The sequence below is a fragment of the Odocoileus virginianus genome, chromosome 5 (genome assembly GCF_023699985.2).
Source record: "Odocoileus virginianus isolate 20LAN1187 ecotype Illinois chromosome 5, Ovbor_1.2, whole genome shotgun sequence".
Taxonomy (NCBI): domain Eukaryota; kingdom Metazoa; phylum Chordata; class Mammalia; order Artiodactyla; family Cervidae; genus Odocoileus; species Odocoileus virginianus.
Window position 1 is genome coordinate 16237943 of NC_069678.1, and position 24188 is coordinate 16262130.

Below are 24188 nucleotides of genomic sequence, written 5' to 3' on the forward strand. Positions count from 1 at the left end.
TTATCAACAAGTGTGCACCAGTTTGGAAAATCACAACACTTCTGATGATTGATATTCTTTGTGATATTTATAGTATACCTGCACTTTTTTGCATATCTGCATCTATAGTTATTGCATTGGAGGTGATTCTTCATATAGGTATAAGACTGTTAGCGTGGCATTTATGTATTAAGATATATGGCATTTATTACATTTCCTTATATTTCAAAAAAGGATATTTTACTGATTTGTTTTAATTATACTTATACGTTGTATTGCCTACAAATTGCACTGCAGGATAGTAAAGGAAAAGTGAGGAGATACTAGACTTAATACACAAGGCAGAGTTGGCTGTGACGGGGTTGAGTACATTATCCTGTATGACATGCCCCATATTTTGGGGTTTTTTTGTTGTTTTTTTTACCACACTACCATGGCATGTGGGATCTTAGTTCCCCAATCAGGGATTGAACCCATGCCCCTTTATTAGAAGCATGGAATCTTAACCACTGCACTGCTAGGGAAGTTCCAGCATGTCCCATGTTAATCTCTGAGCATGACTCTCTTCATCGCTGTTCCCACTCCAGCCACACTAGCTTTGTGCTTTCCCTCAAAGTCATCAAGCTCATGCCCGCCTCAGGTTCTCTGCTCTTGCTGATTCTCGGTTTGGAATGCCCATCATCTGGATTTCATTGAGCTCTCTTGCTTCATTTACTCTTTACTCACATGCCACCTTCTGGAAAGTCTTCTGTGACCACCAGGCTTCACATCACTCTTTTATCATCGATTCCTCCAGCAGGTATCTCTACCTACAAATCTATCATAATATTATTTACCTACCTATTCTTTGTCGCAGAAATATGCACTCCATGAGGGAAGTGGGAAATGCTATTTTGGATCCCTGTGCCTGGAAAGTGGCATAAAGTGGGTGCTTGATAAATATTTGTAAAGTGGATGAATTAATGCAAGAAGACATTGCCTGTGCTTCTGATCCCTAGGAGCTACAGCTCTTTCTCTTTCTTATCTACATAATTTATAGCCAATCTAAGTCAGCATTAATTCTTTCAAACATATCCATCAAATGCTGACCATATTTCAAGCAGTGAGAATACAATAATAAATAAGACATATCCTGTCTGCACACTTGGTAATTAATGGTCATTTTCAGTACCTGTGAAGCATTTGAGTCCTACAGTGAAGTGACTTTATTTTAAAAAAAAAAAAAGATCCACCCATTTCTATTTTACATTCTGAATATCTTTAAAATGGAATACTTATGATATTCATAAATTAAAAATTCTCTCTCTTGTGTTAAGAAAAATGTTGCTAGCACATATATAGGAATTTTTACCAATGTGGAAAATCTTGCAACTGGTCCTGGTGATGTTCTTCTACAAGTTCCCAAAACATCACCCCTCAGAGGCTGAGGGAGCTAAAAGCTGGGTGATGTCTAAATAAGTGGAAGCTTTTAGTTCCCTTCAGTGGCGTAGCCAGCAGGGACCTCCACTTACCTGGCTGGGATGAAGTCACCTGTGTAAGGCACAGAGGGGCCATCTGCCCTCTGAAGGACGCCACCAGCTAGAAAGCCCATTCCATCCTCTTTGTTAGGGTAGCAGAGGTCAGTACCAGCCCCAGCTGGTGGCATACAGCCACCTTGGAGGTTCCAGGCAGGCGCTGATCATTCAGAGCCTGTCATTTCCCTACTCTCTGGCCAGGCACCTTTTCTTCATGCTGAGGAGTGAGACAAAAGCAACCCCCAAACTCACAAAACCTATACACTCGTACACAGCTCTACAGAGCTATACAGAACTGTACAATGGGCTTTCTCATTCATTTTCACATTTGGAAGATAGATAGTACAACTTTGTTTTAATAAATAAGCAAGTTAAAGATCAGAGAGACTTGGAAACTTGGCAAAGTTGCAACTTAAACCAGGATCTCCTGATTCCAAGTTTGAAAATGGAAACCATTGTCTAGCTGCAATCAGGTTCGGCGAATTATCTGTGGAGTTAAATTCTCACTGATATAGAACTTGACCTGAGGAGCTGGTTACATTGCACCCTGATCAAGCACTTAAATGAATCTCAATTCACTGCCTACTTGGGCACACATCCCATCCCAGCTCCCACAATTTCGTAAAGATTACATTTCATAAAGAATACATTCATAGAGAGCATCCAGAATCGAGGAAAGCTTACAGTGAGCCATGATGAATGTATACCCTTGTCCCAAACTTTCACAGTGCTAGAAGGACAACCCTCTTACTTTTCAAAACTGTTAGTATTCAGCAGCACCTTTATAATAGAATGATGCAGGGGAGTGATGGGTGGACTAGAAAGATGTAGGTAGTATTCTGGATTATGGCTGAAAACTGTGAAATGCCTCTTCTGTAAACTCCTTCACTACAACCCTCCATGCCCCCATCCACACACAGAGACCAATTTTTCCTTTCAGGCCTGACCTTAAAGCAAAAAGATCTAGGATAAGCTGAGCTAAAAATAAAAGGCTCCAGAAGGGCTGTCCAGGGATTTCGGGTCCAAAGGCCATAATCCATCGGGCTGTCAGGAAAGAGTTAATATCAGAACTGGTGTTCCATCAAAGTACCTCAGGAAGGTAAAGCTGTATTGGTTCTTATTGCAAGATTCCTAAGTTCCTTTAAAAGTACCAGACTAACTTCAAAAGAATTTCAGGAGTTTCAGTTTGCTGCAAACACGCACAAGCTAAAAAAAAAAAAAAATATATATATATATATATATATATCAGTCTCCTTCCAGAGTCCTCCTGCCTGCCGTAGCAATTCCCCACTTCTTAGCATGGGTCGGATTCTCCAATCTCACCCCCTCCAGCTTCTTTAGAGCACAGTGACAGCTTCCTGTGTGCTCTGGTCACCTGTCCAGAGCCCTGGGATGGAGAGATGCTGACTCCCCAGCAGTCAGGAGGAGAGGTGAGTCTCCTCAGGTTTCCGGAGTTCACCTGAGGTGGAGGTCAGTTCCCGGCTCAGGCGGTTCCCTCTAGCTAATAGAGGAGAGGCTGTAATATGAAATGCAGAGAGCCAGACCAGCCCAAAATAGAAAACCAATTCGACCAAGCTCCCAATCTTCCTGAATATGGCTCATTAGATGAAACAGGGAAAGAGAGCTGAAGTGGATGCAGGATGAGAGAGTTGGTGAGAAAACTGCTTGCTGGAAACCAAGAATTATGAAAAGAACATTCTGATACAAACCTCAAAGCCTGTCCTGCAAGCAGGAAAGGCTGCAAACTTTTCAGTCCAGCCCACTGAAGTATAAGACCTTGGCTTTCTGGGGACAAGTTCGTCTGCTGCTGATAATGAGCGTGCTGCTGTGTAGTTTATTCCACTGAGATGAAGAACAATGATTACATTTCACCTTGTAGATGAGGAAGTGAGTGATGAGTTTTAGCATACACACAAAAAGCCTATCCTTTGGAAAACAAAAGGATAGCTGACAAAGATAGCATAGGAAATCACCTTCTACAGGACCCCATCCACCTCCTGACCCACCTTGGTCAAGGTGAGTGTTACCTTAGAGGACAACTGGACTTTTCCTTATCAGCATATGGGATGATCTGCCTTTTCATGCGCTCAGAGGTAAAGGAATGGAGCCATAGTGGTTTCAAAACCTGTGACCAGGCATCCCGGTCACTCTTTGCCAGCGATTCTTCTGCAAAGCAAAGGAGTCAAAGGCTGTGTCAGGTTGAGTGGAGAGATGTAGCAGGCATCTGAGCTTTCACTAGACAATAGAAAATTAATAGGGGAGGAACAGGGAAAGAACAAAGAGGGAGGAGACAGAAAAAGAGGGGAGGTCCAGGATTCCCAAGGAAAGAGGTTTTCTTTCTCTTCCCAGAACCCCCAGGGAGGAATAAATATAACTATCAACCTAGCATGACAGCACATAAAATAAAAGAGGTACCTGCCAGGTGACCATCTCTGCCGGGACTCGAACCCGGAACCTCTGGATTAGAAGTCCAGCGCGCTCGTCCATTGCGCCACAGAGACCTCACCACACACACAGCATCAGCACCAGAACTGAAAAAGCACATACCTTCTGCATCACCGAGCCATCTCAGCATCCTGCTCTCTGAGCGGTGGGGGGACAGGGACAGCTGGAAAATCTGGAGTGGAGATCCACCAGCCGGCTCCATCAAAGCTTTTCTCAGTACCGTGGGTCCTGGGGTCCTCAGGGGATCGGAGGAATGTGAAAGTGGTCATTTCCCCAGTCCCAGAATCTCTGGTGGAGTAGGAGAGAGCTAGAGTCTTTGCTCTTCTTTCCTCTCCATCCCTAAGGGAGGTAGGGAGAATGTCTTTCTATTCTCATGCTAATTAAGCAGAGTGCACCCAGTCCAGCAGAGAAAACCCGAAGCCTTCTCTACCTCCACCCCTCTCCCTCACTGTGGTTTCATCCCAGTCCAGCTATTCTCAGGCAGGGGCTGGGCAAAGCTGGGAGATTTAGGAAAACCCTCGATCCCCGAGACAAAGAAGCTGCCTCCGGAAAGAAACAGTGTGAACGGCAGCAGCAGAGACTACAGGGAAACTGGGCTCCAGAAGACAGTGCAGTTCACAGCTTTGCGAGCTGTATCTACGGAGCCTGCGGGAGAGGGAACGGGAGTCTGATATGATGTTCCTTCAGCATCCTCTCTAGAATTAAGGATGGGAGTGGAGATGGAGCGGTGGTCTGTGTGTTTGAGAGAGAGACAGAGAGACAGACAGAGAGGGAAGGTGGGAAGGAGGGCACACGGTGGGAGGGTGAGTGTGGCAGCTCTAATGAAACACAGATGGTCTTCAAGCAACCCTCCACGAATACCTGCCTCCCTTCCCCCACCTTCCCCAGCTCCAAGCCTGCCTTTCTTTCCTCCCAGGACTGTCTTATTTAACGAATGAGGATTTCTCAGCTGTTTGGGCTTGCTAGAGGTGACCCCAGACAATCAAACTGACCATCACTCCATAACCTTGCATAAAGACTTCCATACCTACCCAAGATCAAATAAATCAGTTCCTATTTTTAAAAGCCTTCTAGAGGAAACAATACTGCAATCACTGTTTCTGCTATGCCGGTCCTTCTGACAGTCTAATCTAAGTCCTTCTAACCTCACCTTCCAGCTCATTTTATTCTATTTGATTCCCAGACACATCAGGGGACAACTGGCCTCTGTGTTCCCAATGACAGCACATTGATCAAAAGACTGACTCAGTGCTCATGACCCCACTCCCACTCAAAAGGTTACAACTAGAGTGAAGTGCTGGCTCAGAATCCCTTCTTCCCAGCCTCAGGGTGTTAGAAGAACACCCTGGGCTACAGCTCTGGTCACTGCCACCTGCCTCCAATCATAGCTCAAGATACAGGCAATGGCCAAGTGAAGAACAGCATCACAATATGAGGGGTTTCAACAAGAAGAGCTTAAAGGGCCCTTCTAACTCTAAGACTGTATCCTAGGGTAAGAGCTCATACTTGCCTACCCGTTCCTATAGCCCCCGTGATGGGATCAGGGAGCAACAGGGAGCAAGGCGATTCAGTCAGGCTGGGATGCAAAGGGAAGAGTCTGACACCTGTGGAGGAGCAGCCACTCTAGTCAAGCTTGCCTTTCGTCTAGGACCTAGAGAGAGGAGCTGAGAAAAGTAAAACTGCTTATGCATATTACAAACCTAAAGCAAGGAGCACAGAATGCACCATTTTTAATACGTTTACCCTGAGCAACTCCAAGAATCTGACACACAGGACTTAGTGCTGGCCAATGTACTACGCTGAGTGGCCAGGAGCAAGGTGCTGGTCAGGGAGCTCATCAGGAGGCCCACGTGCTCGTAAAGGGAAGCTCCATGCTCAGGCCAGCCATGAGCCCCACAGGCACGAGAGAAAGGACAGCCTAGGTTATCGCGATACTTCCCACCAGACTCAGTCAGTGTTCTCTGAGACATGACACATCCTCTGCTCTTCATAGAGATTTAGCCCCAGACCCAAGAAATCTATCAGCCCCGAGTTTTGCCCAAAGCTTCACTACCTTAAGAGATCATGCGTTCCCCACAACCTGAAAGAACAGCCCCAGTTCTCCAACTCCCTCCAGACCTTCAGTCACCGTTTGAAATGTTCTCATTTGGGGCTAAAGGCATACAACGACAAGAGATAATAATGACATGGTCCCACCCTCAAGGATCCTGCAGGTAAATTCTAATCTAGGAACTACTCTGAAAGACGGACAGGAAAAGATGGGACTGGTCTTGCTGTTTGTTGCTGTTCAGTTGCTAAATCCTGTCCAACTCTTTTGTGACTCCATGGACTGTAGCCCAGCAGGCTCCTCTGTCCATGGGATTTCCCCAGCGACAATACTGGAGAGGGTTACCATTTCCTTCTCCAGGGGATCTCTCCAACCCAGGGAGCAAACCTGTGTATCCTGCTCGGCAGGCAGATTCTTTACCACCGAGCCACCTGAGAGGATGGAATTAGTCTTATTGCCCACAAAATAACGTGCTGATTTTCCAGGTTCACACCAACCAAAGGGCCAGCTTCAGTAGCAAGCTATGTAGTTTGCTTGCTTCAAAACTCCAAGAATGTGACTTAAATTCTCAATCTTCCATTTCCTCGTTGTAAACTGGGGGCAATAAAAAATGCTATTATGAAAGATGAGCTAAGACTTCAAGATGTTGTCCCCCTCCTTCCTCTATCCCATGAGTTATAATTCTTGACTATCTTGCCTGAGTTGCCTCCCTCCTCATGAGCACCCTTCCTTTATCCCTTCTTTACTCCCCACCTCAACCTCTCCATTCCAGCAAAGAAACACCCCTCCCCAACAAGAGTCGCTCCAGGACCCTTTACACTTATATTCTATATCAACAAAAATATGCTGGACTTTGTCCAAGGGCTTTTATCAAATAAGAGACATTCCTCTGACGTCTATTATTTCACTTTAAGTCCATCAATCAGATAAAGCTTCTTGATAAGTGTGAATAATGTCTCTCAATTAGGTTTTTAATTTAAAAATAAGGAGGGAAACAATCAAAGAAAGTGGTAGTTTTTAAAGAGGAAGGGAAGATAAGGTTAAGCCATCAAAATGATTAAAGACAGTACATCTTTTTCTTCTCTAAGCTAGGTATGTCATTTGTGTTTATGTAAACCCTTAAGAAGATGAGTACATTCTCCATCCAAAAAAAATTTTTGTACTGATTGAATTCTCCAAAGATCTATGACTCAAGCATTACTCATGCCTCTAATTGAATACCACCCTCTGACCCCACAGACACACTGGTGATGCTCATACCTTATGTCATTCATAAAGTGTTGCTGGGATACACGTGGTAAATGCCAGAAACTTCTCCCGCTGGCCCAGAAACAAATACAATTAAATCCCACATCGTATCTTGGCCCTGCTCACAGCTTCCCTATAGCTATACCAACAATTCCATGTTTTAAATGCTAAAGGATATTAGATGGAGAAGGACAATGACTATGCTTTCATCTAGTCCCTGCGGTGTCCCAAATCTTATTCATTCACATGAATGTGGCCACAATCTCCCAAAGTGGTTTCCATATATCATTTTTCTATGTCCCCAACAACTATCTTATTTTCTCACCCCTAAGAGTCAGCCCATCTGATTCCTCTTGTCAGCACCTCCCAGGGAGGTTGAGAAAGGTGTTTTGCAAGGTCAAGCCTGTGGGGCGAGGCCCTACTCTGGAGAAGTTAGAGGTGCTCAGTTCCTAATTCCCTACTCTTTACAGAAGGCAGTAGGGACATATCCATAGGCAAGCAAACGGTCTTTGGTTCTTCTCCAGACACTGCATCTTTGTTGGACCTTGCCCCCTGTCATTTGTCTATTTCTCTCATGCATTTTTCTAACCTGTGATAATAAAGTGTGTATGTTCCTAAAGCCTTCTATTTCCTTCCTTCATCAGTCAAGACTTCCATGGCGGCTCAGATGGTAAAGAATCTGTCTGTAATGCAGGAGACCTGGGTTCAATCCCTGGGTTGGGAAGATCGTGACTGAGCAACTTCCACTTTTTCACTTTCAGTCAAGGAGCTTGACTGTAGATTGCTTTTTCCCTCCTCATCTTTTCCCTGTCCTTTAAGTAGAAAGAAGTGAGATAATCCAGGTAATAACTGAGCTTGTAATCAAGCCAAAGGAGCACAAATAGAGAGCAAATTTTGCTTTAATCACAACATCCAACTTTCAGACACCATTCCAGGTCTAACTCAGTCCCAGTGGGATACCCAGCCCTTACCAGCTTCCTGGAAAGTAGAACTAGAACCAATCTATTTCAAAAATGGGCTGGACTTCCAATGGGTACTCAAAGTCATAGTGGAGATACCGAGGTCAACCTCTTGTGGGGGGGTGGGGAGAGGTGGTCTGAGGAATGCTGAAGAATCTGGAGATAGAATCTCTCCTTCCTGGTTGCTTCTATCTTCCATCTTTTTCAGCTGACTAGAAAATTCCAGAGAGTATATCTCCAAGGATATGAAATGCTCTGTTTGGTCAAAAAGTATGAGGAAGCTAGCAGTGTCTAACAAAAGAAGAGGAAGTGGGCTGACACATTCCACCAGCTCTTTCTGGGAATTTCCTGGGAAATGTTCTCTCAGCTTCACCCAGGTTTTCCCCCCAAATGTGTAATTTCTGGTATTTCCTCTCTACTTCAACACTCTTCTCTTTAAAATCCAGGCTCTCTCGCGATTTCCCTGGCAGTCCTGGAGTTAAGACTCTGCACTTCCAATGCAGGGGGTGTGGGTTAGATCCCTCAGGGAACTAAGATCCCACATGCCTTGCAACACAATCAAAAAAAGAAAAAGAAAAAAAATCAGGCTCTCTATGCCTCCATTGTAACTCTAAGTCATCCCCTTCTCGTGTGTTCAATATTAACTTCCCTGTCGTGCCTTCTCAGCGCTTCTCCTCACCATCTCCATCAGTTTCTCCTTCTTCCTCGGGGCACATCAACCTTAATCATTTCCAGATTTAACTGCTCTTTCCCCTCTGTCCACACCGTTCCTCACTCATGTTCATGTCGCTACTTCCCACATTCTGCAGCTGGCATTCCCTAATCCTTTCCCACCCAGTCACTATCCCCTGCCAGGCACAATTTCTTGACCCTTCCCCTATCTGTTCTCATCTCCGCTTGGATCCATCTACTCGAAAGACTCTTGCCCAAGCTCACTGTTCCTGGTCTCCCCCAGACTCCACCCACCGCTCCTCTCTGTCTTTGCCCTCTGAAACCACTATCCTGAAGGTTTTTAGTTTCCTGCCTCTCAAGCTCCTTGACCCTCACCCTCTCAGTAGACTGTCACTTGGCTCCAGAGTCTTGATTTTGTTTTTCCTTCATCCTCAGGCTCCTTTTGCCTTCCTCCAGATTTCATTTCCCAGATCTCTTTCTTTTCTGCCCATCTTCTTAGCCCAGACCTTTTCTCCTTCTTAAATCTTCAGTTTATAGTTCTTGTTCTGAATCTCCTCTATCCAGTCCATAACAGATCAAGATTCCTGAGGGTTGTCCAGAATGACTTGCTGGTCCTTCCCTTCCTTTCTATTTTCACCTCTAGACAGCCTGGAATCTTCCTGTCTCCACGACACACCTGTGTCTCTTCTACTTCTTTGATCGGGGCTCTGGGCACCACTGGCTTTAAAACCAGGAGGCCTTGAACAGGGCCCTGCTAATCCCCATGGCATTGAGTTACCAGAGGACGGGCTGGCAACTCAGCTTCTTAATCGTCATAGTGACACGGGGCCCTTGGTTCTTAAAGGTCAAATGCTCTAGGCTAGAGGTCAAAGAATTAGAAGCTGGATCCCTAAAATGCCAATTACTCTGTAGTCATTGGCCAAGTGATTCAAGAACATTGGTTTTGCCTAATATTAGGAGTAAACTGGGCTTTCTTTCTCTTTTGCCTACCTCAGCTCCACCTCCCATTCAGCCAGGAGGAAACCTTGAGGTGAACACAGCAAGGCAGACTCCGTAATGGCTGGACGAGAAAGGTACTCATCATTTACAATACATCAGTAATTAAACCGAAAAGTACATCCGTGAAAGTTTCAACTCCAGGAACTAAATTTGTCTTTATGTAAGGACCTTCTGCTTGACAAGTGACTGTTGTCGTCGTTGTAGCTGTTGCTGTTCAGTCACTAAGTTGTGTCCAACTCCTTGTGACCCCATGAACTGCAGCATGCCAGGCTCCCCTGTCCTACGCTATCCCTTGGAATTTGCTCAAGCTCATGTTCATTGAGTCGGTAATGCCTGTGACAAGCCACAGCAACATCTATACTACACAGTTTATCCTTACATGACGGTCCATTACTACCTACAGAAGACTGGGGCTTCCAAAGCCGGAGCGAGACAGCACTCAGTCCCCAGCCTGGAAACAGGGCCAAGGGGAAGCATTTTTCCTCGAGTGAACCAGCTGATCTCCTCCAGGTCCAGTTTCTCCTCCTTTAAAAAGTGGTCCTTCCTCATGCTACCTATCTATGATTCTAAGAACCATTGTTAACAATAGACATAATGATGATAAAAGGATTTTGAATTTTTTATCTCATTTTATCATCAGAACAGCCCTAGCTTATGGGAAAAGTGATTATCCTTTTGCTCCTTTCACAAAAGAAAAACCTTGATGAAAGACACGAAGTGACATGCCCAAGGTTACTCAGCTCGGAAGTGGTGGGGCTGATGAGCCGTGTGCTGACCTCCGCCACCACTCCACAGAAGGCATCCACTGAGAGGCAGGGAAGGCCCAGAAGATTCGCCCCAGGAAGTGAGATTCTGGGAACTGTCCCCGCCTTTGTGTTCAGAGGGTGACAGCCCAAGGAAGGACAGGAGGGCCAGGTGGGCCACAGGGCAGAGGAGGAGACAGACAGAAGAGGCTATGGTGTTCAGAAGGCAGACAGCAGCCTTGGGTAAGGCAGCTCTATGTAGGTCCCCCTTTAGTGGCTCACTCCCCTTTCAGCCACCTTAAGAAAAACATAGGAAACTTTTATCTGCCGTCCAGATAAATAAAATAACTTGCTCAAGATCAGTCAGTCATTCACAAAGCTGACCCTCAATTCCAGTTTTTCTGACTCATGCTTTGGTACCTTTTTTTTTTTTTAATCAATCATCAAAACATCTTTTAATGAAATACATCAAATAACAGGTAGGTGAAAACACAGTATAACAGATTCAATCCTTAGATAAAACATAGCACTCATTCATCTCATATAGAGGCAAAATTTAAAAAAACAGTTTTTTTTCAGGACGTCTCTGGCGGCCCAGTGGCTATGACTTTGTGCTCCCAATGCAAGCGGAGCACAGGTTCAATCCCTGGTCGAGGAATTAGATCCCACATGCCAAAACTAACACCTGGTACAGCCAAATGAAAAAACCAAAAAAAAAATTTCCTTGTAATGAGAACTCTTAGGATGTACTCTTAAATTTCATATACAACAAAGAGCAGTGTTAAACTTCAGTGCCATTTTTATTCCTTTATGGTATCACTGAATCACTCTCGAATCTTCAACACAGTCGCTATGCATTGGGAAGGGGAAGGGGAGGGAGAGGAAGACCAAAATGCTAAAATCAGTTAAGTATTCAGTCTTAACTGATAAATTAGAAAATCAAAAGTATTGAATAAACTCTTCCCAGGACCACTGAAGGCTCCAAATGGAAAATGAGTTTAAAATTATTGTCTCATTTTTAACCTTATGCATCAGTTGAATTTTTACCACATGCTCTTATGACACTAATAAATATTTTAAAATAGATGGAAGATTAAATTGATAATGCTAAGTGAGTACATGCTAGCTCTTTATTTTCTATATTTCTCTAGTCTATAATTTTTGCCAACCCTCTCCATCTGTAATTACATAGATTAGTAAACTTGTGACCATAGAAATTAAATTACTTATCCAAAATTATAAAAATAGACTAACCATTACGGTGCAATTGGAAAACTGCAGACTTTAAAGTCGGGATTGACCAAGGTTTGAATCTCAGTTCTCCAACTTACTATGTGATGGCAGGTGCCACGGGGCACCTAAATGAACCTCTCTGAGGTCTGAATTACTCTTCTGATTTCTAAAATGCACACAAATAATAATGCTTTGAAGGAGTAAATGAGATAAAGGATGAGAAAATCCTCAGCAGACTACTGCCAGGTACTGTCCATTTTTATAGAGAAGAGCTTAGGCTCAGGCTTTCTTCCCTTACCCCCTACCCATTCCTCAATTGACCTCAACCGGGGTAATGCAAAAATGCCCTTGCCAAATTCGATAGTCTCACTTCACCTTTCTGCAGCATTTCACACCACTGACCACACCTCTGTCCTCTCAGAAATGTTCGCTCCTCTGGTTTCTGTGACACATACTACTCTCATCTAATCTGCCAGCTCCTTCTCAGCAGCCCCCGCCCCACCGCACCAGGCTTTCTTTTTCAGCCTCCTTCACGAACCCCTCCTCTTCATTCTTAAAATCAGTGTTCTACAGAGGACTGTTTATCAGACTGCCAGTCAGAATGCATAGCAGCATTTGCATATTATTAAATAGAAAAGAAATGATAGGACAGGATGAGACAGGATGAAATAAAAAAAAATACATCAGAGGGCATCACTGTCTAAAAGGACTATATATTGTTTCATAAAATTTTTGTTTTAGTTAGATGTACATGGATTTGTGTGAGTGTATGTGTTCTGGGGCATAATAAAAACTAATTTTTTTCTGTGAGTTGTGGTCAAAAATACTGCCCTAACGGGTGCCTTTCTCTCTCCTCATATTTTCACCGTGAATGATCTTAAACAGCACCACACCATATACTACCAACTATGGGCTAAAAATTCCCATACCCGTATCTGAAAGCCAGACATCTCACCTGAAAGCCAGATTGATATGTTTGGCTGCCCTGAAATAGCCATCCCTATGTGACTCACAGGAATCTCAACTGTAAAATGTGCAAACCTGAGCTTACAGTTTCCCATCAATCTTCTGCTCTTCCTGTTCCACCTATCTAGCTAATGGGAGTGCCTACTCGTTTATTAATTTACTTATTCCACAGGCCCATAAATACATACTATATACCAGGAAATGTGCTAGGCATTTGAGACACACAGATCATGAAGATACTGTGTCTGCTCTGGATTATGGTGAGAAACAGAAAATAAACAGAATCATAAAACAAAAAAAGCTGAACGATTGTAGAGGTAGGTCCAGTGTGCTATAATATCCAAAAATATGGGCAAACTAATCCAGGCTGCGAGGCCTGAGTTTTCCAGAGCTGCAGACCTAATCTGAGTTTTAAAGTAAGAACTGTTGTTAATCGGAGCAAAAGAGGCTGGGACCTGGAGAGTGTGTGGTTGTGGGTGTGTTGGGGAAACAGAAAAAGGAAGGCTCACTAAAGACTTTAGAGGGGAGAGAACAAGCAAATAGACAGCTTTGCGTGCGATATGACGAGATATGAGGGGTTGCTTAAGTCCAAAGTCTCAGACAGGGAATGACAAAGAATATGGCTAGAAAGACCACATCTTAGAGACCGTTAAATGTCATGTTAAAGGCCTCCGATTTTCATCCTGCAGCAGATGCAGAGGCAGTGAAAGGTTTTAAGTAAGGGAGAAACTATGACTTGATTTGCATTTTTGATAGATCACTCTGGATGTTGCATGGTGGATAACTTCAAGAGGTCACAGCGAGGAGGCTGTGGCAGTCATCAAGGTAAGTTATGATGAGGTCTGGACCCCAGAAGTAGAACAGATTACACAACAGCAAATAGAAAGAAGAAGACTGATGTGATATATCTTGGGGAGAAGGAACAGACCATCCAGTCACTTAAGCTGGAAACATGGAGCCTGTCAATGCTCTGTTCCTCACCTTTATCTTCCAAATTTAATCAGCTGCTGAGTTCTACCAATTCTGCCTCTTCACTAGCTCTCAAATCTGTCCCTCACTCTCCATTGTCACTGCTTTTAGTTCCTTTGTTTTCTTCTTTTCAAACCATGGCGATGTGAAAACATGAATAGCCCCTCACTTGTCTACCCGTAACCATCCCTTTCCCCTCCCACCCATCTGCCATGCCACCAACCAGAGCAACTGTGATTTTTCTGGAAGGTGAAACCCCTCCATGTTCCCCTGTGGCCTAGTTCAGTTCGGTTCAGTTCAGTCACTCAGTCGTGTCCAACTCTGTGCAACCCCATGGACTGCAGCATGCAGGCTTCCCTGTCCCTCACCAACTCCTGGCGCTTACTCAAACTCATGTCCATCAAGTCGGTGATGCCATCCAACCATCTCATCCTCTGTCGTCCCCTTCTTCTCCTGCCTTAAGTCTTTCCTAGAAGCAGGATCTTTCCCAATGAGTCAGTCCTTTGCATCAGGTGGCCAAAGTATTGGAGTTTCAGCTTCAACATCAGTCCTTCCAGTGAATATTCAGCACTGATTTCCTTTAGGATGGACTGGTTGGATTTCCTTGCAGTCCAAGGGACTCTCAAGAGTCTTCTCCAACACCACAGTTCAAAAGCATCAATTCTTCGGTGCTCTGCTTTCTTTATAGTCCAACTCTCACATCCATACATGACTACTGGACAAACCATAGCCTTGACTAGATGGACCTTTGTTGGCAAAGTAATGTCTCTATTTTTTAATATGCTGTCGAGGTTGGTCATAGATTTTCTACCAAGGAGCAAGCGTCTTTTAATTTCATGGCTGCAGTCACCATCTGCAGTGATTTTGGAGCCCCCAAAATAAAGTCTTTCACTGTTTCCATTGTTTCACCATCTATTTTCCATGAAGTGATGGGACCGGATGCCATGATGTTAGTTTTCTGAATGTTGAGTTTTAAGCCAACTTTTTCACTCTCCTCTTTCACTTTCATCAAGAGGCTTTTGAGTTCTGCTTCGCTTTCAGCCATAAGGGTGGTGTCATCTGTGTATCTGAGGTTATTGATATTTCTCCCACCACCTAAGATCTGATCGCTGCCACTTTTTTCAATTCACTTACTAATATTCTCTACCCCTACCCCTATGCCATGCCATGCCAAAGTACTTACAGTTCTCTATAATAGAAACCCAAAAAAGCTACCACCGCCAACAAAGAAGCTGTTCCAGTCCCATGCTAACTTGCTTTGAGATGCAATGCTTCCTCTTTCGGGAAGGCCCTTCCCTTCTCCCCACCCTCACATCTTCCTGGAGGACTGTTTCCCTCCTGGAAGACTCAGCTCCGCCATCTCATTTTCTGTGCCATTTCCCTGGCTTCCCCCACACCCCCAAGCAGACTGGATCACACCCACCTTCATGCAGCCCCGTGCAGATGGCTCTCGGAGCACTGAGCATCCTGTATTGCAATCGATTTTGTTCATGTCTGTCTCCTCAATCAGATGGGGAGCAACTGAGTTCCTTCTCCCTCATCGTCTGAGCAGTGTCTGGCACACGAGAGTTGCTCAGTTTATATTTGTTGGGGGTAGGGGGAATGAAAACACAAACAAATTAACTAGAACAGGTCCTCTGCCCCTCTTACCCAGAGACTGTTCCATAATATCACAATCATTTACTTTTATAATGGAACTATTAGATGGAAATCCTTAAAATGAGACCTAGGAACTGGAGACTTTCTCTGCTGTTCTACCTCCAAGGGTAGTTGGAGCATTCATCTTTCTCCAGAGTGCCAGTGTTTACATCCAGTCTACTGACTACTTCCTAGTAGATGGGTTCCCAGAAGCATAAAGAACATAACTTAAAACTAATCTTCCTGCATTCCAAAATACGTCACCCCACAGAAACAGTCTCCTATCTCCACTACTTTGTTCCATGTTGCAGCATTTTCTAAGTCCATCACTGAAAACCCCACACTGAGAGTGGCCCCTGCCTTCTGACTCTCGGCCCTTCCATCATCAACACCAAATTCAGAGTCTCCTTTCCATTTCCAACAGCATCGCCCAACTCAGCACTGTCTGATTTTGTTCCTGGATTTCTAAATCAGCTTTGAATGACCTTCTTTAGAATAAGCTCTAAAAATAATTCAGAATCTGAAATCTCACTCCCATCCTCCCAAATAATAATTCTCCAAGTTTAATATGTGTTTGAATAATGGGGGCACTCATCAAGTGACTACTGTATGCCGGGCACTATTCAAAGCACTTTAAGTAGATTAATTTATTTAAGCCTCACATCACACAACCCTAGGGGATATGTACTACTATTATCTGTATTTTCCATTCAAGGAGAATACAATATTGAGAGGTTAAGCATCTTGCCCAAGGATACACAGCCAGTAATTACCTATTCATTTACATTAACACACATTTTCACATGTTATATGTGAACCAAAACATATGCAAACATGTCTTTTTAGTTTTCTCTCTTACTTTACACAATAGAGATAACAATATGTGTATTATCTTTGCATTTTGTCTTAACAATACATCTTGGTTATCTTTCCTTGTTGGTACATATAAATTCACCGCATTCTTTTTAACTGTTAAATGTTATTAAAAAGTATGACTATAGCATAATTTATTTGACCAATTCACTCTTGATGGATATTCAGATTATTTTCCATTTTTCACTACTGCAATCAATGATGTGATTCTTGTACATAAATCATGGCACTCATGTGAATAGATCTATAGCACAGGTTGGTGGAAATAGCACTACTGGTATTTACATTTTTAATTTTGATACATCCTGCCAAAATATCTGCAAAAAGACTGCACCAATTTACATTCTTACTAACAATAAATAAAGGTGCCTGTTTTCCCAAATGCTTGCCAACACTGGATATTTTCCATCATTTTAATTTTTAAAAATCTTAGATTTCTTTGTTGCTTTATCTTGTATTTCTCAAAATTCACATGGAGCAGATCTTTTCAGATGTTTATTGGACAACTATACCTTTTCTAAAAATTCCTACTCATACCCTTTGTGTAATTTTCTACTGAATTGTCTTTTACATGTATTTATTGAATATTCTGCATAATATCAATTTAAAACTTGGCTATGTTATAATTAAATTATCACAATCTGTAACTTACTTTAAAATTTTGCCTTAATGGCATCTATAAAACATACCAGCTTTTAAAAATGATACAGTAACCTTCTGTATAGCACAGGGAACTCTGCTCAATATTCCATAATACTGAGAGATGGGGGAAAAACTTGAAAAATAATAGATATATGTATACATATAACTGACTCATTTTGCTGTACCTGAAACTAACACAACATTGTAAGTCAACTATAGCCAATATAAAATAAAAATGTGAAAAAAGAGGGAAAAAGCGAAAATAAAAGTCATATAAACTAGCCTGTCCTTCCTTTTAGAGATTGTGAGTTTGGGGGTCTTAAATAGGAAGGTCTTTCCCACTCTGAGATTAAACATACTTTCTATAGTTTTTAACAATTTCTTTTAGTGTTGTTTTATTTATAAAATTTAGCATGTCAGTCCATCTGAAATTTAGTTTTGTATATGCAATAAGGAAGAGCTTGAGCCCACCCCAACTGTCATATAGATATCAAACTATTATAATGCCAGTCATTAAATAGTTGAATCCTTGGGCACTGATTAGCAGTGTATGACATAGTGTATTATCCCTCATACACTAAATTCTCACACTGATTTGTGACCACTATGCTCTCTCTTGTTCCTTGAAACTATCTGCATATTTCTATGTCAATGCCTCAACATTTTCACTGATACAATTTTTTTCATGTTCTTTTTTTTTAAATTTATTTTTAATTGGGGGATAATTGCTTTACAATGTTGTGTTGGTTTCTGCTGAATAAGAACACAAATCAGCCGTAATTATACAGGTATCACCTCCCTCTTCTGCCTCCCTCCCCTCCCCTCAGCCCACCTCTCCAGGTCAGATACAGACAATGATTTGTGGGCACAGTGGAGCAAGCAGGCAGAATGGAGAAAGTAGCCTTGACTTTCATACACTACCACGTGTAAAACGGACAGCTCCTGAGAAGTTACTGCTACAATTTTAAAGTAACTTAAGGACAGTGGGAAGACTCACTATCACCTCTCCACATGTTTTTTAAACATTGTGGGTATTCTTGACTTTATTTTCCAATGGATTGTTAGAACTAATCAATCAGGTCCCATAAAACAAAACATTGGAAGCTAGCATGGGATTGCACTGAATTTGCAGATTCAGAGGGAAACAGAGTTAACATCTCGGCTGCACTGAATCTGAGGATTAATAGCAATTCAATCACGTAACATTCTGCTTTAGAAAATTTTGCCACTGATATTGGGATAAAGATAAGACTCTTCAGTGTCTGATTTTCACATCCTAGCCTCTCAAATTTGGCTTAAAGTCACCTCACTGAATTTATTTCCCTTTATTCTTATCCACAAAGTTTCTCTAACAAATAGTGTACTTGTCTGTCTCCTAAGTAATCCTTCATTACCTTTGCTAGGCATGCTTTGCAACTAGAAGAGAGAGAAAGCAGATATATCTTTTGTCTACACACCTTCCCTCTGAAGCACTGGCTTTGTGGGTCTATCTGAGGTCTACCAGCAGCCTTCAGCAAAGAAGCATAGGTGTATTCTCTCTTATTAAAAAGCTCTGATGTTAAAAAATAAATAAAAATAAAAAGCTCTGATGTTGAGGCCAAAAAGAAGGGATTTCTATGATTAAGTAACCTATGGCAACATACTACTCCTTTAGCATTCCTAGCCAGAGAACTTGGTGTCGAACAGGACAGCAGATAACAGGATCCAAAACTTGAAGAGGTCTTGTGTGCACACATGCTAAGTCGCTTCAGTCATGTCCAACTCCTTGTGACCCTACAGACAGTAGCCTGCCAGGCTCCTCTGTCCACGGGATTCTCCATGGACAAGAGGGAACATGTATCCGTGGACATGTTCAGTCATTCAGATAACAGAAAATGAAATGGTCAGATGGCATCAGCAACTCAGTGGACATGAGTTTGAGCAAATTGCTGGAGATGGTGAAGGACAAGGAAGCCTGGGGTGCTGCACTCCATGGGGTCACAAAGAGTCGGACACGACTTAGCGACTGAACACATCCATGGAGGCATGTTCCCATGTCCATGGAGAATCCCATGGACAGAAGAGCCTGGCAGGCCACAGTCCATACAGATCAGTCCATGTAGTTCCCCTGATCCTCCAAGGGAACCTTCCTGACCCATGAACCGAACCTGCATCTCTTATGTCTCCTGCATTCGCAAGCGGGTTCTTTACCACCAGCACCACCTGAGACGCCCTTGAAGAGGGTTTACTGGCACCCAAACTTGTAACGCTCAGGATACATTTCCCACAGACTCTCTGACGAGAGGAGATGAATATTGAAACGCATCAGAAGAGGTTAGAAGAACTAAGATAGTAGTAGCTGAAGAGAAAAGACTGAAGTTAAACTGGAAAATGCTTCCGAGGAGCTGGCAGCCAGTTGAGCCAAGGGTCTGGCAAGAGCCTGCATTACAGCAAAGCAGCCGCAGAGAGGGAGCAGAGGACCAGGAATGGCGAGGGGTCAGGGTGACCACACGAGGGCAGCAGAGAGCAAGCTAGACAAACGCTCTGGGAAGGCGTGAGCAGGTTATTGGAACCAAACAGTCCGTGTGCCCAAAGTCATGGCTTTTCCAGTAGTCAGGTACTAATGTGAGGGTTGGACCACAAAGAAGACTGAGTGCCAAAGAATTGATGCTTTTGAGCTGTGGTGCTGGAGAAGACTCTTGAGAGTCCCTTGGACAGCAAGGAGATCAAACCAGTTTACCCTAAAGGAAATCAACCCTGAATGTTCATTGGAAGGACTGATGCTGAAACTGAAGCTCCAATACTTTGGCCACCTGATGCAAAGGACTGACTCATTGGAAAAGACCCTGATGCTGGGCAAGACTGAAGGCCGGAGGGGAAGGGGACGACAGAGAATGAGATGGTCAGATGGCATTACCGAGTCAATGGACATAAGCTTCAGCAAATTCCTGGAGATGGTGAAGGACATGGAAGCCTGGTGTGCTGCAGTCCATGGGGTCGAAAACATTTCTAACACAACTTAGCGACTGAACAACAACCTAGACCCAAAAAGCGCTTTCTATTCAGACAATGGGCACAGGGCAAGATTGTATTGCACAGCAGGTAGAACAGAGAAATATTCCTCACACATCTGCTCTAAGGTGAAGGGCACAGAGAAAGGTAACTAACGTGGGTTGAATTCTTAGCTAGGGGTTTTGCATAAATGTCTTTATTTAATCTTGATGACAAGATGGAAAATAACAGAGTGGAACGCTTAACAAGTGAAAAGACTGATCTCAAATAAAGGAAGTGGCGCAGTTGACATTCAAGCCCAGGAAAGTCCAACCTCAAAAGCCACGCTTTGTCCTGCACTACTCTATAAGAAGTCAGGAATGGCTCCTTGCAGCTGGACCCAGAGCCTGCTTAACTTCCTTAGAAAAGGACACGCAGCCACTCCTGGCCTCCTTCATCCACACCACACTAACCAGGGGTTCGGGTGGCAAGAGGTAGTGGGGGCACTAGTCCACAAAGAAGCCTTCAGACTGGAATCTCTGCTGGCAAATCTCATCAAGTGTCACCTGGCAAGGGAATGCTACTGGAGGGGAAGCAAGCTCTGGAATTTCAGGGCTTAGAAAGGTCTTAGGACCAACATGGATCACAAGTGATCATGAGTCAGCCAAGGAAGACAGCTTAAAAAATCAAGGAGAGCAGAAAAATATACAAGAGAACCTAGACTAGTGTCTCATGTTCAACTTATAACCATCAGGCATGGCCTCTCTTACCTACTGGGACCTGTTCTGAACTCAACTATCTAAGAGGAAAGAATCAGGAAAGAGGTTCTAAAATGATAAAGGAACTGGCAGAAGGTTAAGAATTAGGACACTTTACCTGACATATAGGAGGTTGAGGGGAAATTTAATAACAGTGTTGTGGCCTCTAGAGAAACATGTCATAAAGGCTAGGAAAGAGAAAGAGATGTCTTCTTTCAGGAACCAGAGGGAAAAGCCTTATATGATAGTAGGAGGTTCTTGATTGTAAAATCAATGCATCAAATGAAGGAATGTGGACACTCTTCTCCAAATGTGATGAAGGAGAGAGTCCTCTTTCATTAATTCGTTCAAACAACATTTAATAAGCACTGATTATGTGGCAAGCAACCTAATGTGCAACATCCTTTCGGTTTCTGACAACACAACTTGGCAGATAAATTGGCAGGGTTTCTTTCCTCGTGAAGTTTGTATCTACTGGGAGAAGGAGTACAGACAACAAATAAACCAATGATAAATTATTTTTTAAAAATAGCAGAAAATGCTAACTGATCAGAGAAGGAATCCACTTCAGACAGAGGAACCTGGCGGGCTACGATCCAAAGGGTTGCAAAGTGTCAGACACGACTGACAACTAAGCAGAGAAGCTAATAGATTACAAGGGAATGGGAAGGCTTCTCTGAGGAGGAGACATTCAAACTGAGATGTGCATGCAAGAGCAGCGTTGCATAGAGCAGAGAGGGAAGTTTAAGATCAGGAGGACCAGCCAGTGCAAAGGATTAGGGTGGGCATGAGCTTGGTTGTGAGAGGTACAAAAATGACAGCCTGGGAGTGACAGTGTGGTCAAAAGGTAATACGAGGTCAGAGACGTAGGCAAGGGGCAGATTGCCGAGGGTTTTATAAACAAGGTTAGCCATCACTAAGAGGAAGAGTCGAGGAAATTATGTGTTGAAAGATTCAGTGATGTTTTGGTTTTATAACTTAACACAATAGACTATTTACAGATAGGGTTCGCTCAGGAATTAGTGAGTTCCTTGTAAGGACCCACAAGCTGTGGTGTGCTGTTTCTCAGGGATGTCAGGACTGACGCATCATCTGGGAGCACTTACTTCTAACAGTGAGGTCAGGAATTTTTGTTATTACCCTACGGAAGGAGAAACTCCAGGATACCTGTATTATTCTTAACCAGTGCCCCCACCTCAAGGCTTCCTTGATATCAGGACTTCCCTGGTAGCTCAGTTGGTAAAGAATCCACCTGCAATGCAGGAGATCCCAGTTCGATTCCTGGGTTGGGAAGACCTGCTGGAGAAGGGATAGGCTACCCACTCCAGTATTCTTGGGCTTCCCTTGTGGCTCAGGTGGTAGAGAATCCTCCCGCAATGCGGGAGACCTGAGTTCAATCCCTGGGTTGGGAAGATTCCCTGGGGAACGGAAAGGCTACCCACTCCAGTATTCTGGCCTGGAGAATTCCATGGACTTACATGGGGTCGCAAAGAGTCGGACATGACTGAGTGACTCTCACTTCACTTTCCACATAAGTCCTATGATCAGGCACAGGTGGATGTATTGATTTCTTTGGATGACCAAGAACTCCATCAGTTAACGTGTAACTTGTAGGAAGTTACCAAATTTCCTAAGCCTCATTCTTCACCTGTAAAATGGGAATGCCAATACCTACAAGATATAGGGCTATACATGAAGCCTGAGTGATGTAAGCATCTAAAAAGCATCAGGCGCTTAGGAAGCACTCCACGGATACTGAAGGACCGTGTGACTAGACACCCTTCAGTATCCACAAGGGACTGGTTCAAGGCCCCCACCCCCACCCCCAGGATACCAAACCTGCAGATGCTCACATGCCTCACAGGTGGCCCTCTGTATGGTCAGGTTCCACATCCTCCTATACAGAAGGCTAACTGTATGGTTATTGGAAAAACTCCACCTGTAAGTAGACCAGGGCAGTTCAAATCTGTGTTGTTCAAGGGTCAACTGTACATGAACTCCATGCATGAATGAAAAGCTAAATATATATATCCAATTCATTCTCTGCAATCCTATTTTGAGCCTGCAATGCTCCTTACCACCAGCAGAGAGCCCGGATCTCAGAGAATGGAGGGGAGATCTGGTACCAAAACCCAGATACCCAGAGGGTTATCTGTACCCTCTGCCTCCTACTTAGCCTTTCCTCTTCCCTCCTGTTCAACTGGCCTAGCTATTCAGACTCACGACTACCCCATCCCTTCCCACCCCTTCCTTCCCCTCAAACGGAAAAGAGCACGCTCAACTTTCCTTCCTCTCCAGCCTGGCCTGGAGATGACCCCAACTGCTTGCTGGGGAGATGGTCTGAGTAATGGCTGCTCTTAAGTGCAGGCTGTTTCTGCCAGGAACTGTGTATGGAGACCAACCTCAACACAGTGTGTCTGGATTTTTCCAATGTTAGCACTGAAAGCCCTAGAAAATGCCTCTGGCAAGCTGGGACAGCTGGTCAGGGTACCTAAGCCCTTCTGTATACAACTTAACGTTGCTTGGCACCCCTGCTTGGGTCTGTACACGCCACCGCATTGTCTACGCATTGTCGATATGTTGATGTCTGGCCCATCTACAGTAGCCTGGGGTTATCTCCACACTGCCTAGAGGATCAGACAAGACCACACTCAGTGGGTCCTACTCAATGTCATGGAGTTGGATTCGTGGTCCCCAGAATGGTGAGGCTTCTGAATCAAATGATGCGTATCCTCCAGTCCACCCATCCACTATGGCTGGAGTTATCACTCTAAAATGCAAATCTGGCCCTGACATTTCCCTGCTAAAACCCTTCAATGACACTTTGTCATCAGGATGAATAGCGATCTCCAGCATAAATTCCCTTCACAATCTAGCCACAACAGACTATTCCGTTTCCTGCTTGTGGATATGCTGTTCCCTTTCATAATACCTTTCATCCTTCTTACAGTTGGCCAACTCCCAAGTCATTGATTAAGATTTTCTATAAATTTACTCCCTGCCTCCTCTCTGATTCTAAGATGCCTTATATATCATTGCACTGTAGCATTTATCACATTGTATAGTAATTCTGCATTTGCCTATCTTTCCTACTGGACTGTCAGTTCCTTGAAGGTGGGTTTCATGATATACGTATTTTTGTATTCTCTAGAAGTCAGCACTAGACATGGCATTTTAAAACATTCACTCTTACTTTATGATTCTAAAAAGTAAGCTATTAGTGTCAGTTTGGTCTTTATCATCATGAACTTCGCATCCATAAGTATTATCCTATCCCTGACCCTTGCATTATTCCTCTTAAATAAGATGAGGCTCAATACCAAGGGTGGGAATTGGAGATGGGGTAAGAGCATTCATTGATAATTTTGTTTTGTAATTATAAAAATAAAACCTGGATTTATAGATTTTTTTTTTTGTAGACCACAACAGAACAGCTGGGTCAAAAGAGACACTTTCAACTAGCATTGTGCACTGCACATAAAAATTCAATAAACTATAAATGAATGAATGAATGATAAAAGAGTTCTATTTTG

The 24188-nt window shown here is 43.5% G+C and overlaps 1 non-coding gene across 1 annotated transcript; it reads right to left on the minus strand.

The window, feature by feature from the left end:
- Positions 1 to 3920: 3920 nt before the first annotated feature.
- TRNAR-UCU (transfer RNA arginine (anticodon UCU)) lies at positions 3921 to 3994 on the minus strand. Its single transcript has one exon. It is a non-coding gene; the product is annotated as a tRNA-Arg (tRNA).
- Positions 3995 to 24188: the final 20194 nt, after the last annotated feature.